Raw genomic sequence first — 16,789 nt, forward strand, 5'->3', positions numbered from 1 at the left:
TAACATTAAACTGAGGCCCCATCTGCCCTCTCGGGTGGTAGTGTGAGATCCCCTTCCACTATTTCAAGTAAGAGCAGAGAGCTATCCTCCGTGTCCTGGTCAACACCCTTCAACCAACATAGCTAAAACAGATGAATTTGGCCCTTGTCTCATTGCTCTTTGTGGGAGCTTGTTGTACACAGTGACCTTCGTGCACAGGTGTCTTGTCTAGGATTTAAGGCACTGTTATTTTCTCCGCCCTCTGGGAGGTGTTTATCTCTCTGTTTCCGCACAGTGACGACACTTCAAAAATTAGTCATTGGCTGAGGTTGTGAAAGGTGCTGTATGAACCCGAGTTCTTTCTTTCAGTTTGTTTGTTTGGTCCCCCTGCTTTGCATCTTCAAAAGTTATTCATATTTTTCTCTTTTTCCCACATGTCGGTCCTTAAATCTGCTATTTTTTGTCTATTCCTGCTTAAACCCCTCCCAACTTTCCCATCCTGTTTCTTTACTGCCTCCTCTACCCCTCAACCATTCTTTCATTTTGACTCCAGTGGCTTCCTATTGATCTTCCTGACATCACCTTCTGCGTCTAATCCTTCCTGTTCTGTTTCCAACTATTGGTTTCTTAAGTTCTTCAGCAAATGTTTCTCCCTAATAATAATTGTTAAAAATCAATGCACAAAACTTTTAAGGAGAAAACATCAGTAGGAACTGCATTTCTATCCTTAGTAAATATTCAGATCAACAGAAATGATTGATTTGCTCAGAACTTCACTTGGTCCAGTTACTGGAATCGATGTGCAATTAGGAGCTTGCTAATTGCGGTGTTATTGAATAATTAAATCCCATTGATACACACCCTTCATTCCTATCTGTAATTTTAAAAAAACAGTGATTCCTAATGTTTACATTCATTAAACTGTTTACATACTGTTGACGGTCTGGGGTGCTACTTTGGTGTCAAAAATACAGTTGGATGTGTACTGAATATTAGTCAAGCAAAGACAACGGATGATTTGGAGTACTGGTAGTTAGTTAACCCTTTAACTTGTGGTGACCTTAACTTATTGGTGACAGTGGTTATATTTTATTCAATACAAGACTCGACAAAGGCTGATGTCTGAACAGTAGTATCAAAGTGCAACAGCTTTACCATTACATGCTGAGTGGAAGGGCCATCTCCATGTAAATGCTCCCTGGTCTTCCCCAGGTACCGACACATAGGTCAATGCAATACATAAATCCTGTACAAATCTCTGTGCTCAAGGGAAACCCTTCTTATACTTTACACGGGAATGTCTGTGGCGATATTAATTTAACCCAATCATTGCCTAGCTATCGTTTGAATGGACCGATTACAAAAGCTGTCATCGAGCCATCTGTGCCCGCTCAAGTGGCATCAAACTCTCAAACACTTAGTCTCCCATGGTCTGCCCCTAGTACAGGGATTCATCATTCCCATGGTCTGCCCCTAGTACAGGGATTCATCATTCCCATGGTCTGCCCCTAGTACAGGGATTCATCATTCCCATGGTCTGCCCCTAGTACAGGGATTCATCATTCCCATGGTCTGCCCCTAGTACAGGGATTCATCATTCCCATGGTCTGCCCCTAGTACAGGGATTCATCATTCCCATGGTCTGCCCTTAGTACAGGGATTCATCATTCCCATGGTCTGCCCTTAGTACAGGGATTCATCATTCCCATGGTCTGCCCCTAGTACAGGGATTCATCATTCCCATGGTCTGCCCCTAGTACAGGGATTCATCATTCCCATGGTCTGCCCCTAGTACAGGGATTCATCATTCCCATGGTCTGCCCTTAGTACAGGGATTCATCATTCCCATGGTCTGCCCCTAGTACAGGGATTCATCATTCCCATGGTCTGCCCCTCGTACAGGGATTCATCATTCCCATGGTCTGCCCCTAGTACAGGGATTCATCATTCCCATGGTCTGCCCCTAGTACAGGGATTCATCATTCCCAGGCCAAGCAGTGAAAATGTGGTGCCTTGTCTAGGATTTAAGACACTATTTTCTCCACCCTCTGGGAGGTGTTTATCTCTCTATTCCCACAAAGCAACTTGTCCTTTCTCTCACTTACTTGACTACTGCTGAAGTTTGCTTTTTTTAACCAATGGACCTCTTTTACACCTTTTAAGCAAATTAAACATTTGGTCAATGAAGGTCCAAACAACAAGTCACCTCTCAACTGCTTTTCCCCAGAGTGTATTATGAACAGGATTAAAAATATAGTTTATTCTAACAATGAAGTTAAAGAAGTATACCATTTGAGCTAGTTCCCATTAATCAGCAAGAAAATGTGATGTAGGGATTTTCCAGGGTTCTTACAGCAGTTACCCTTACCACAACCGAAAAACATCGAGTATTTATGACGTGCTTTTGGACAGGAAATTAGTGTGTACTTCAACCCTTTGAATTAAGAGTGGGGGTTGAACTGTTGCCTGCTTATATAAAGAAAACCATGGCTGACGCCTGTGAATTGATATCGTCAGACACTGGTGTTCACTGTCACTTTGAGTACCAGCTATTGGCTTGACAAACCGTTGGGATGCAGCCTGCCCAAAGTTGGTGAAATCATTTCCCTTTTATGCTTGCAAGGTGGTAATGTAAGATTTATGGGCTATAATTGCTGACTTTATTATGCCTTCAGTTGTACAAGAGGATTTGATCACGTACAAATGTCCTCTGCTATCGGCACTGGGTGTTCCAACACATAACTGTTTACAGATATATGTTCCACCCTCATGGCTTACCATCAAAACACTGAATGATGTTTAATAACTGTATAATGAGCCTCACTGGGCGCGCAGACATTCCAAAGTGTAAGTTTACTGCTGTCCTCTCTCCAGTATAATAGTTCAGAATCGTTTCTACAAATATATTCTCTGAATTATTTGCCTGCTACGCTTTGCGGCATTTAATTCCAAAGGTTTGTAACTATAAGCTCAAACCTATTTTAACATGCTTTGCTGTAATTTGTCACAAAAATAACTCAAACTATTTAACTGTTGAAGTGAGAATCTTGGAAATTACAGCACAGGAGACCATTCAGCCCATCATGCCAGAGCAAAGAATGTGATGTTATCTATGATTTCCACGATCACAAGGCCAAGTTCATTTAGTAGCCTTGACCTTATCCTGCAATTGATATATTTGACCTAATGTTTTGAGCCCTTGATAGAAACTTTTTAATCGCTAATATGAATTCAGTCTTGGATTTAAAAATAGAAAATGCTGGAAATACTCAGCAGGTCAGGCAGCATCTGTAGACAGATAAACAGAGTTAACATTTCAGGTCGATGATCTTTCATCAGAACTCAGATTTACTTTGGCCCATCTTTGTGTGTTGAAGAGAATAAGAGAGAGAGCTTCATACTTTGAGACTTATTATTGCTTGTGTTTGAATCCTTCTCACTTAACTTTCCATTTAATTGCTGCTTATCTTTTTCACTTTTTATGAAAATATTATTTACCTTTATTTAATTTCTTTTCATTTCGCTCTCCTTTTTTGTTTTCCTCTCCCTCCTTCAATCTGTCTCTCCATTTAATTCTGTTTCCGATTTCCATGCAATAGCTTTATGTCGTCGTGTATTAGCACTGGCTGAAAGGAATCCTCACTGCTGATCACGTTCTCTCGGTAACTGAGCAAAAGTGAGCTCAGTTCTCTCTAATGATGATTGCTGGCTAAGGAATGTGCAGACAGACTGGGTGGGATGAGGGGCTAAAGTGTAGTTGGCAGAGAGATACGGCTGACAGAGGCAGCAAGGGGGAGTGAAAGAATCAGGCTGGCCAGAATGGAATGTGCTCGTGACTGAAGTAAGCTGCTGGAATCAATTTACTAGACTAGGCGGCCATCATTAACCAGTTCCTGTCTGCAAAAGAAAGGAAATTGCCTGGCGACTGTTAGAAACACAGTCCACTGGGAATACCAGTGCCCTGGTATATGGACGCGACAAGTTAACATTTCAGGCATATACTCCTCATTGGGTCGTTTTACGTTGACTTTCAATATATAGTTATTTGCTTTATCTCAGTACTTGTGGCTAGAAGTTTGACAGCCAAACCATTAAGACTAAAGCAAAAAGATAAAAGCAAAATACTGTGGATGCTGGAAATCTAGAACAAAAACAAAAATACCTGGAAAAGCTCAGCAGGTCTGACAGCATCTGCGGAGAGGGATACAGTTGATGTTTTGAGTCTCGACTCGAGACATCAACTGTATCCCTCTCTGTATATGCTGTTAGACCTGCTGAGTTTTTCCAAGACCAAAACAAAATACTGCTCATACCGGAAGCCTGAAATAAAAATATAAAAATGCAGGAAACACTCAAATTCAGGTGGAGAGAGAAACTGAGGAACAGTTCAGGTTGACCCTTGGGTTACTAACCTGTCTGGTCCCTCTGCAGATGGCAACAAGACCTGCTGAACATTTTCTGTTTTGATTTCAGTTCTCAGGATTTTATTCATTTATCTTTCCCAGGCACTACTGAAGCTGGTTCCTCTTTAGCTGTCATGTTCTCCAACTTTAAAATGCGTTCTGGCTTCTGCTTTGTGTAGTTAATCTTGTGATCTGCTATCGTATGCATTGGTTTAACACACAAAATCACCTGACTAATTATCGGCAAAAAATTGTTAATGGCTGAAGCTATTACTAAATAGTTTCACATTAGCTGGACGGATTTGAGCACTTTAGCTGCAGTTTCTTATTGAAAATGCACAGTGGCACGTTCTCCACATCAAGGACTATTTTACAATTTATAGAGAATTTCAAATAAGGTTTGCACATCCTGATCAGAAACACAAAGCTAAATGAGAGAAAAGATGAATAATCCATAAGTGCACTTTTGCTGCTAGATTCTCATGTGTGTCAGTTCCTTTAATTGTGATGTAAAATAACATGATCTAATAACTTGAAGAATTTAAAAGGATCCCTCAGTCACTGTACGTCTTCTGCAACAAAGTAACAGTATTTCACTTGTTTGAAAACTTGTGTGGGGGAAATGGTGGTGCGGTCATAATGTCACTGGACTAATAATCCAGAGGCCCAGGCTAGTGCTCTGGGGATATGGGTTCAAACTGGGGCAGCTGGTGGAATTGACATTCAATAAATAAAATCTGAAAGTCTCAGTAACAGTGACCATGAAACCATTCTAGGTTTTTATAACAATCGATTTGGTTCAGTAATGCCCTTTAGGGAAGGACATCTGCTGTCCTTATCTGGTCTGGCCTACATGTGACTCCAGACCCACAGCAATGTGGTTCACTTTTAACTGCCCTCTGAAATCACCTAGCATGCCACTCAGTTCAAGGGCAATTAGGGGTGATCAACAAATTTTGGCCTTGCCAGTGATGCCCACATCCCATGAAATAATACATTTTTAAAAAAGCTTCGAATTATACTTAGCAAATATTTTGACACGTCACCAAAAAGTGAGCGGGCCAAATCTATGTTAATCTTCAGAGTACTAATCCTCAGATGTCAAGGAAGCAGCATTTGTAGCCAGTTTTCAGGCAATTTATCGAACCACTTTACAATGTGGATTGAGGGACCCTGAAAATAAAGGAAAACAGCTGAGCGTAGCATTTCTATAGCACTTCTCGTGTAGAGGACAGCTTGAAACCTTTTACATTAGGAGGACAAAACTATAGATATCGAGTACAAAAGGAACATGGTGAGGGCGGGGATGGAATGGGGATGCTAATGGCACGGTCAAAGAGAAGGGGTTTGTGATTTTTGAAAACAGCGATGAAAGTGAAAGGGACTGAACAGTGTTATGATGTGGCAGATGATGTGTGCCAGCCAGATCAAATCCACGAGGGAAGCTTGATCAGGCTATCACAATGGTTTTGCAATTTGTATTTATTTCTAGATGCGTGCCCTGAATTCAGAAGTAATAAGTCCATCAAGACTTGAGACTTTTTAGAAAACTAACTTAAACATTTATTGACAAAAGATTTCAAGCACATACATAGGTCAACAAAGTACTACTATAATAACTCCTAAAACCCCTAATTAATCTGGCTCCCAGTTACACCCCCGTTAAGGCAACAGTTTAGAAAAAAAGATTTTAAACAGAACCAGGCAAGTTATCACAATACCCTGGACAGTAGAATTCAAGGTGGCTTTTCCCAGCTTCGGTTTCTGTGGACAGCAGGCTTAATGTACAAATACTGGAGACTCTCACACTTCTGTTAGATCTTACAATGCATTCCCCGACATACAACCTCATTCTCCTTTATACATGTTTCTCCCTTTTAATGTAAATTCCGTTGTTCCCATATGTCTTTGGAACTTTACCTTTTTCATAATATAAATTTTTTCATGATGCTAATATTGTCAGTAACCTTTTGGAAATATAAACACACTGCTTGGCCTAGCTTCTCTGGCTAGGTGTAATATCCTCCCATCTCTTTGAAATTCAAACTACCCTGATTTATCTAAAAACGCAAATTCTCCTCACCTTACTTTCTAAGACTTCAGCCATATTTACATACTTAGCATTTCAAACCCAGCTTATTTTGATGAATCAAAGCCCCCAAACCAGTAGTCTCCACTTCAGTTAAATCTCACACACACACACACTCACTCTCACGCACACTCACTCACTCTCTCTCGCTCTCTCTTGCTCTCTCACTCTCACACACACACACTATCCAAACCCCACTATTAACTACTTTTACAATAAATCACAATAATATTATGGGAATTATTATATTTTCATGACAACAAGTTCCAGAGGGTGGAAGAATAGTGGCTGAATGAGCTGCTTTCATTGTAGTGTAAGGGATGTTGTTGGAGGAGGAGAGGGTATGTGTGGAGATTTGAGACAGGAGGATATTATTAATGCAGAATGAGCAAGCCTGTGAAGGGATCTGAAAATAAGGACAAGAATTTTGACTTACTGGGGTATTGATGGTTGATAGTGCTTGAAGAGAACTGAGATGTGGGACTTGGTGTGGTGAAGTTGTGGGCAGCAGGGTTTTGAATGGGTTGAAGCTTTTGGAGGATGGGTCAAGTTGCTGAGCATTAGCATGTGAAACTTCTGGTTGATGAAAGCATGAAGTGATGTCTTGGAAGATGTGGAGAGGTGGGATGGAAGAAAGAGACCCACATTTTGTTTGCTCTAATTTGTGATATAAACCTTGCACTTATTCCATCCACAGTGCTTGTGTATATAAAAAAAATTCATGTACAGTGATTCAGTGTTTATATATAGATAATTTCCTTTACATTGGGATTCATATAATATATATCTTTGAGCTGTTGACAAAAGTAGCAAGGTACCACAGGTACCACATACTTCTCAATAGTTTGAGAAGATTAAGGAAATAGAATTAGGGAAACGTAGTTTTTAAAAAAGCTGGTTAGAAGGGACAAATCAGAGAGTAGGAGCTGAGGGCAATTTCTCAGAGTAATTTGAAAGTGTGGTGTGTTGGCCATGGTGTCCCATTCTGGGAATGCTTCAGATCACTACATCCATCAATGATTTGGACACAGCTGGTGGACTGGTGTCAGAGTTACGTAGTACTTTGGAACAGGAGTAGGCCATTCAATCCTTCAAGCCTGCTCTGCCATTCAATAAGGTCACGGCTGATCTAGTTGTGGTTTCAACTTCACTTTGAATAAATTCAATGACCCAGCCTCCACTGCTTTCTTGGGAAGAGAATTCCACACATTAACGATCCTTTGAGAGAAGAATATTCTTCTTATCTCCATCTTATATATTAGACCTCTTTTTTCTAAACTGTATCCCCTAGTTCTAGTCTTTCCCACAGGTGGAATTGTACTCCCGGTATCTACCCTAGCAAATTCCCTCTGTGTCTAATATGTTTCAATAAGATCACCTTTCATTCTTCTAAACTCCAATCGGTATAGGCCCATTATAGTTGTTGCTGGTATTAAAATTAGAACCATAGTGTGTATTCCTGAGGACCAAATAATGCTGCAAGGGAATATTGATAAGATGATGAAATGGACAAAGAAGTAGCTGACTAATTTAATGCTAGTAAGTGTGCTGTGGTACATTTTGATTAAGAAATATTATACTTTGAATGGGGAAAAGCTTTGTGATGTGGAAGAGCTGAGAGATTTGGGGGTTCAGGAGCACTAGACATTAAAAGCAGCACTATAAGTCGATAATGCCATGCAAAGCTTTTAGAGATGATAATCTGGGACAACATTAACAGTCACTTTGACAAGGTGTGGATTAATTAAGGAAAATCAGTAAAGGCAAATCTTGTTTAACTAATATGGTTGGTGTTTTGCTGAGAGTAATGCCGTTGATGTGATGTGATGTACAAGAACTTCCAAAAGGGGTTTGTTAAAGTACCACATTATAGGCTTGTCCAGCAAAGTTAAAGCCCATGGAATAAAAGGGACAGTGGTGGCATGGATACAAATTTTTCAAGAGGACATAGGCTGGTGGAATGACCAGACATGTGGCAAGTGAAATTTAATGCAGACAAGTGTGAAGTGATACAGTTTGGCAGGAAGAATAAGGAGAGGCAATATAAAGGATACGCCTTTAAATGGGGTGCGGGAACAGAGAGACCTGGGGATTTATGTGCACAAATAGGGCAGGTTGAGAAAGTAGTTAAAAAGGCCTATGGGATCCTGGACTCTATAAACAGAGGGATAGAATACAAAAGCAAGGAAATTATGATGAACGTTGGTTCGGCCTCAACTGGAATATTGTGTCCAATTCTGGGCACCACACTTTTGGAAGGATGTAATGGCTTTAGAGAGGGTGCAAAAAATATTTATGAGAATGTTTCCAGGGACGAGAGACATCAGTTGCGTGATTAGGTTGGAGAACCTGGGGCTGTTCTCCTTCGAGAAATTCAGAGATTTTAAAAATCTTTTCATGGGATGTGGGCATCACTGGCAAGGCCAGCACTTATTGCTCATCCCTAATTTTCCTTGACCGAGTGCCTTGCTAGGCCCTTTCAGAGGGTAGTTAAGAGTCAACCACATTGCTGTGGGTCTGCAGTCACTTGTAGGCCAGACTGGGTAAGGATGACAGATTTCCTTCCCTAAATGGGTATTCATGAATCAGATGGGTTTTTACAACAGTCAATGATAGTTTCATGGTCACTATTACTGAGACTAGCTTTATATTAATTGAATTCAAATTCCACCAGCTGCTGTGGTGGGATTTGAACCCTTGTCCCCAGAGTATTAGCCTGGGCCTCTGGATTACTAATCCAGTGACATTATCACTCCATCACCATCAAAACCATGAGGGTTTCAGACAAAGTACATATGGAAAAACTGTTCCTGTTGGTAGAAAGATCGAGAACCAGAGAATACATATCAAAGGTGATTGACAAAAGAAGTGCTGGAGACAAGAGGAAGATCTTTTTATGCAGTGAGTGGTTAGGATCTAGAATGCACTGCCTGGAAGTGTGGTGGAGGTAGCCTCAATTGACGCTTCCAAAAGGAAAATGAAACACCTTACAGAGAAGAATTGCTGGGATCCAGCGAAAGAGTGGTGGAGTGGGACTAGCAGAGTTTGTGTTGCAGGGAGCTGGCATGGACATGAAGGGCTGAATGGCCACCTTCTGTGCTGTAGCCATTCTAAGATTCTGTGAAAAGCTAAGGAAATACTGGGTTTTATGGAATGATGTATAGAATATAAGTTGAGATGTCAAGGTAAATCCATGTAATACAGGACCACAATTGGAGTCCTATATACAGTTTTGGATTTAATGCTATAGGAACGATATCAAAGCAATAGAGAGGAAACAGTACAGATTCACTAGGATGCTGCCTGGAATGAGGAAATACAAATATGAAGAAAGATTGGAAACACTGTGCCTGCTTTCATTTTACAGCAGAAGTTACGGGTAGTTTGAGAGTTGGGACAGGACAAATAGAGACAGAAAGTTTGCAGTGATTGAGGGGGTCTGGAATGAGGGAGCACAGACATAAGATTAAATGGAAGAGATTAAGGCATAGAGTAGGAGAAACATTTTTTTTCCCGACAGGTTTGTGAGGCTGTGGAATGCACTAATGGAGTTTGTGATGAAGTAGAGACTGTGCCACGAGAATAAACATGGGTTAGGTAGAATTGCCATGTTCTGGGTTGTGATCTCCATGTATTTCTATGCAATGATGTAAAGCAATCATTAATTGTTTGGGATTTAATGTCATTATTGTCTGTCAGCCTTTCTCATTTGTACAGAGGCTGCTTTAGACATCATGACAAGAGCATGGAAGTCAAGGGGTTGATGTAATTGCTGTTTCAGTATGCAGTAGTTTGTACCACGGCCAGACAGATCCTTTTACAGCGCTCTGAGTTGCTATTTGTTTTGAGACAATAACGTATTCAGATACTCTGTTCAGAGACACACCTGGAAGGTTACTGGGTGCTGATAATCACCCTCATTTAAAAAAAATAAAAACAATGACCAGACCAGACTGATCCCAGATGGTCAGCTTTTCTTGTTTTTATTGAGTTGTTTGATTTTAGAAATTTTTTAAAGTAAGCGATTCATCCTTATGCTGTACCTATTTCATCTAAGTGTAACAAACTGCTCCTTACAATTTATTGTGCGAAATATCCATTTGCACCACTTTTATTCCCCGAATAGTCTCCAGATAATCTGTATTTCAGTAATGAAAATAGAGACTAAAATTACTTTGCCTTTTATATTTATTTGTTGGTTCTTATTTGATCACAGTTGTTAATTATTGCCACAAGTACCGTGTCTTTTATAGCCATCGATTACATTATCAAAGAGTTCTTAATCCTTTTAAGTGCATGGAGGTGCACTCTATATGTATTCAGCTATTGAATGCGTACATCTTGGTTGATGAGTCAATTGGTGCTTCATCTATATGCATGAAACCAGACTCATCAAACACCTTCAGACTGGGCGATGGAAGCTGTACAATCTGGGACTCTTCATTGTAGATATTTTAGTCATTGCAAGTTATCGACTGTACAACAAATTGAGAAAGACTGTGTTTACCTTTAGCGAGTTAACCTATGGTGTCGGACCAGTTGATTGGAGCTCACTGGGTACAGACTCAATCTGAATTACCTGAGAACCTACCAAGAGTGAAGAGCATCCTTGGGAGAAGGGAAATCGGGAGTTGGCATTGCTGCTTTTGCAAACTCCTGCCTGGAGGAACCCAAGGGCCCCCTTAGTCTTCATCATTCCCTGTGAAACTGGATGTGAAGAATTTCATGATCATTTTAAATACTGCTCGAAGAATGAAGCAACTCTTGATTTCTTTTGTAAAATTTCTGAGATGTTAGAGGTAGTTCCTCTGGGACATATACTATTTTTTTTTAAAAATGTTACAACAGTTTTCATGATAGAAGTGAGATTAAGAGGTGACCTAATGGAGTTCCTCAGAATTATGCAAGATTAGAAAGTGAATAGATTATTTTGCTGATTGGCATTATGAGGACACAAAAGTAAGATTTGTACAAAGAAATAGAGATTAGACAAAAATTGCCTTTACATGGATTAGTTAGAATAAAGGATTCCTTCCAAATTATGTTGTTGAGCAAAGTCCGTCAAGAGGCAATGAGATAGATGTTAGACGAAGGAATTTCAAAGGGTTTGGAGAGTGAGGAGCATGAATTAGACTTGGTGGCTGATTTGAAGAATGGACAGAATGACCTGTTTTCCTGTGCTGTAACATTCTCTGATTCCATTATTCTGCACACTCTCCAGGAGTAGAGGCTTTCTGGGTTCTGGGGAAAACAAGTACTGATCATGTGAAAACATTGTCATGATATAGCAGGTTGAGCTGCATGTGGTCATTTATTTCGCTATGAAGGTGCTTGCAGAGCAATTTAGCATTCCCTGTGGTGCAGGCTGAAGCATTAGAGTCAAATCAATGCAGCAGCAAATTAAGGGTATCCCTTGTCCCACAGCTCCTTCCTGGGCATGCTTAATTAGATTCCAGCACATAGCATACATGCAGAGAGATCCTCACACATTTACGGACCATTACAGTCTAAGTTTAGATACAGCATACAATAAATCCTTATCGATGCTGACAGCTGGCGTTGTGACTTCTATGCCGACTCTGCCCCTGTTCAAATCTCTACTATTTTCATAGCATCCTGTGGTGTACAGGATAAAGACACACAGATTACAGAGGCTAGAAGTTCCTACGATGTTGTTGATTTGGGCCCATCACTTCGGTAATGCCCTGATCTTGTACCAAGCCCAGGAGATGGAGTGATTACCACAATGGGGAGGGTAGATGCCTCTGCTGCAGGGGCCATCTATCTGTGTGAGCAGGAGGATTTCAGGATGGTCGACGTGTCATTCTGTGGATTAGGGTTGTGTAGGGCAGCAAACTGGAGTCTGCTCAAAGATTCATTGATGAACTATCCGACGGAGCAGCACCAAAACAGTCTCTGACCTCAATACAGCTTTGGTTCAAACATGGACAAAAGAGCTGAACTCCAGAGGTGAGGTGAGAGTGACTGTCCTTGACATCAAGGCAGCATTTGACCGAGTGTGGCATCAGGGAGCCCTAGCAAAACTGGAGTCAATGGGAATCAGGAGGAAAACTCTCCGCTGGCTGGGGTCAAAGGAAGATATTTGTGGTTGTTGGAAGTCATGCCTCCAAGTTGGAATGGGGAAAGGGACAGAGTGGAGGGGTCAGAGTGTGCCCTCCTGCCCCCACTCAAATCCTTGAGATTCTGTAGTGATTGTACCAGTTGGAGCAAAAATTTGGTGGAGATGAACAAAAACAAAGAACCAAGAAAAGTACAGCACAGGAACAGGCCCCTCGGCCCTCCAAGCCTGCGCCAATCGTATTGCCCGTCAACTAAAACATTTTGCACTTCCGGGGTCCGTATCCCTCTATTCTCAACCTGTTCATGTATTTGTCAAGCTGCCTCTTAGAAACCACTATCGTACTTGCTTCCACCACCTCCTCTGGCAGCAAATTCCAGACGCTCACTACCCTCTGCGTAAAAAAACTTGCCCTGCTCATCTCCTCTACAGTTTTCTCCTCTCACCTTAAATCTATGTCCCCTAGTAATTGACTCTTCCACCCTGGGAAAAAGCTTCTGAATATCTACTCTGTCCATGCCACTCATAATTTTGTAAACTTCTAGCAAGTCGCCCCTCAATCTCCATCACTCCAGTGAGAACAATCTGAGTTTCTCCAACCTCTCCTCATAGCTAATAACCTCCAGACTGGGCAGCATCCTGGTAAACCTCCTCTGCACCCTCTCCAACGCCTCCATATCCTTCTGGTAATGTGGCGAGCAGAATTGCATGCAATATTCCAAGTGTGGCCTAACCAAGGTTCTATACAGCTGCAGCATGACTTCCCAGCTTTTATACTCAATGCCCCTGCCAATGAAGGCAAGCATGCCATATATCTTCCTGACTACCTTATCCACCTGCATTGCCACTTTCAGTGACCTGTACACCCAGATCCCTCTGCCCGTCAATGCACATAAGGGTTCTGCCATTTACTGTATAATTCCTGCCTGCATTAGACCTTCCAAAATGCAATACCTCGCATTTGTCCGGATTAAATTCCATCTGCTATTTCTCTGCCCAAGTCTCCAACCGATCTATATCCCATTGTATCCTTTGACAATCCTCTTCACTATCTGCAACTCCTCCAACCTTAGTGTCGTCTGCAAACTTACTAATTAGCCCAGTTACATTTTCCTCCAAATCATTTATGTATACTACAAACAGCAAAGGTCCCAGCACTGATCCCTGCAGAACTCCACTAGTCACAGTTCTCCATTCAGAAAAGCACCCTCCTACTGCTACCCTCTCTTCTATGACCAAGCCAATTCTGTATCCATCCTGCCAGCTCACCTCTGATCCCGTGTGACTTTACCTTCTGTACCAGTCTGCCATGAGGGACCTTGTCAAAGGCCTTAGTGAAATCCATGTATATAACATCCACTGCCCTTCCATCGTCGATCATCTTTGTCACTTCTTCGAAAAACTCGATCAAGTTAGTGAGACATGACCTCCCCTTCACAGCTTACTAATCCGCCCATTTGCTTCCAAATGGTAGTAAATCCTGTCACGAAGAATCTTCTCCAATAATATTCCTACCACTGACGTAAGGCTCACCGGCCTGTAATTTCCTGGATTATCCCTGCAACCCTCCTTAAACAATGGAACAACATTGGCCATTCTCCAGTGCTCTGGGACCTCACCCGTAGCCAATGAAGATACAAAGATTTCTGTCAAGGCCCCAGCAATCTCCTTCCTTGCGTCCCTCAGTACTCTGGGGTAGATCCCATCTGGCCCTGGGGACTTATCCACCTTAATATTCTTCAAGATGCCTAACACCTCCTCTTTTTTGATCTCAACATGATCCAGGCTATCTACACACTCTTCCCTAGACAAATCAACCGCTAAGTCCTTCTCTTTGGTGAATACTGATGAGAAATATTCATTTAGTATCTCTCCCATTTCTTCTGGCTTCACACACAGATCTCTGTCCCTGAGTGGGCCCACCCTTTCCCTGGCTAAACTCTTGCTTTTTACATATGTATAAAAGGCTTTGGGATTTTCCTTAATCCTGGTTGCCAATGACTTTTCATGACCCCTTTTAACCCTCCTTACTACTTGCTTAAGTTTCTTCCTACTTTCTTTATATTCTCCATGGGCTTCACATGTTCCCAGCCTTCTAACCTTTATGAATACTTCCCTTTTCTCTTTGACTAATCTCACAATATCCTTCGTTATCCAAGGTTCCTGAAATTTGTCATGCTTATCCTTCATCCCAGCAGGAACATGCCGGTCCTGATTTCTTATCAACTGACGTTTGAAAGCCCCGCCACATGTCAGTTGTTCATTTGTCTTCAAACATCGGCCTCCAGTCTAGGTTCCTCAGTTCCTGCCTAATATTGTTTTAATTAACCTTCCCCCAGTTAAGCACCTTAACCTGAAGACTCCTGTTATCCTTATCCACCAGTACCTTGAAACTTACTGAACTATGGTCACTTTTCCCGCAATGCTCCCCTACTGAAACTTTGACCACCTGGCCGGGTTCATTCCCTAATACCAGGTCCAGTATTGCCCCTTCCCTAGTTGGACTATCTACATATTGTCTCAGGAAGCCCTCCTGAATGCGCATTACAAATTCTGCACCATCCAAACCCCTAGCACTTAAGTGATTCCCAGTCAATATAGGGAAAGTCAAAATCACCCACCACAACAACCCTATTGCTTTTACATCTTTCCAAAATCTGCCTACATAACTGTTCCTCAATCTCCCGCCGGCAGTTGGGAGGCCTATAGTAAACCCCCAACACTGTGACTGCACCCTTCCTATTCCGGAGCTCTATCCATATTGCCTTGCTGCATGAGCCCAATGAGGTGTCTTCCTGTCGTACAGCTGTGATATTCCCCTTAACCAGCAGTGCAACTCCGCCACCTCTTCTACATCCCCCTCTATCCTGCCTGAAACATCTAAATCCTGGAACGTTTATCTGCCAATCCTGTCCATCCTTCAACCAAGTCTCTGTAATAGCAATAACATCATAGTCCCAAGAACTAGTCCAAGCTCTAAGCTCATCTGCCTTGCCTGTTATACTTTTGCCCCCACCCACCATCCAACTTCCAGGTCACCTTCCCAATGAACAATTTCACCCATCCGTTCCACCTGGGTTATAATTTTGGGGCACAAGCCCTGACGTTATTTACTAAATTCAGTTCATTTCCAATCAGTGATGGTGGTTTAGCAACTGATCCAAGTGCATGGCATCAAAGTATTGCTGAACTTGATGGCTTCTGTGGAAGTCAGACAAGGGCCAAAAGCAAAAAGCTATGAATATAGCCAAACAAATGTTTGAGTGTGTCCTGCACTGATTAAGAGATGCTCAGCAAGCGGTTACAGAAAGGATGGCATCTTCCTTACAGCGCAGGATACATGATGCCATTGCATGTGGTTTTCCCAGAATCAACTAATTGTACGGGGATTGTCTAGCTTTTGGAGAATGAAGGCCATATATGCTTCCTCAATGTTCATATCCAAAGATTAGACAGACATTAATTAGATCAATGCACACAAAAGATCCAAATGTTCTGAATTTAACAATCCTGTATTTTTATTTTGACTGTAACAGCATCACAAAACATAACACTTGAGCAGTGGACTCAGAGGGAGAAACAGTTTTCTGTCTGGCTGAGTAAAGGTGAATTTCTTCTACACAGTGAGTTATGATTTGAATTCATTGCCTGAAAGTGTGAGGAAGCAGATTCAGTAGTAACATTCAAAAAGGAAGTGGATATACACTTGAAGGGGAGAAAAGTGCAGGACTATGGGGACAAAGTAGGCGAGTGGGACTAATCAGATAGCTCTTTTAAAGTCCTGGTACAAGCATAATGGGCTGACTGGTCTCCTTTCATACTGTAAGATCTTATGACAACCAGAATAGTGATGGTTTTGATACTGGGGTTGCCGGGATGGATTTATCACCTGTAGATTTCATGCCATTGCCTTTTCTGAAATGATTTAGTATGTGCTTCTTGGGTCAGCACTGCTCCAAGCTACAAATAGTAAATATTGCACCAGTGCTCCCTCAGTGCAATTTAACTGAAATTGTCTGTGTCTCAATGTGATCACTTGGTGAATCTCTTTTTCAATCATCTCCATGTTGAGTCCTATTTTTCTCAACTTAGTTTGGATCTAGAACAATTGCAAAATTAAAATAATGTGGTCAAGCTTTACAATGCTTTGCAGATTAATTGTTCAAAGAGGTGTAGACATCTCCACTCAATACTTAGGAATTTTTTTCCTCTTAATTCCACAATTCAATACAACAACTG

At 41.5% G+C, this 16,789-nt stretch overlaps 1 protein-coding gene and 1 long non-coding RNA gene across 4 annotated transcripts in view; one reads left to right on the forward strand and one right to left on the reverse strand.

Annotated features, from left to right (window-relative positions):
• LOC121282163 overlaps positions 1-3,638 on the reverse strand; it is a 33,760-nt gene extending 30,122 nt beyond the window's left edge. Inside the window, exon 1 of the long non-coding RNA XR_005944007.1 lies at positions 3,478-3,638. This is a non-coding gene — a long non-coding RNA (uncharacterized LOC121282163). The remainder of the gene's footprint in view (positions 1-3,477) is intronic.
• The window catches only part of mtmr1b (myotubularin related protein 1b), a 71,630-nt gene that overhangs the window by 50,784 nt on the left and 4,057 nt on the right, over positions 1-16,789 (forward strand). The window lies entirely within an intron of this gene.

Source organism: Carcharodon carcharias, chromosome 9 (genome assembly GCF_017639515.1).
Source record: "Carcharodon carcharias isolate sCarCar2 chromosome 9, sCarCar2.pri, whole genome shotgun sequence".
NCBI lineage: Eukaryota > Metazoa > Chordata > Chondrichthyes > Lamniformes > Lamnidae > Carcharodon > Carcharodon carcharias.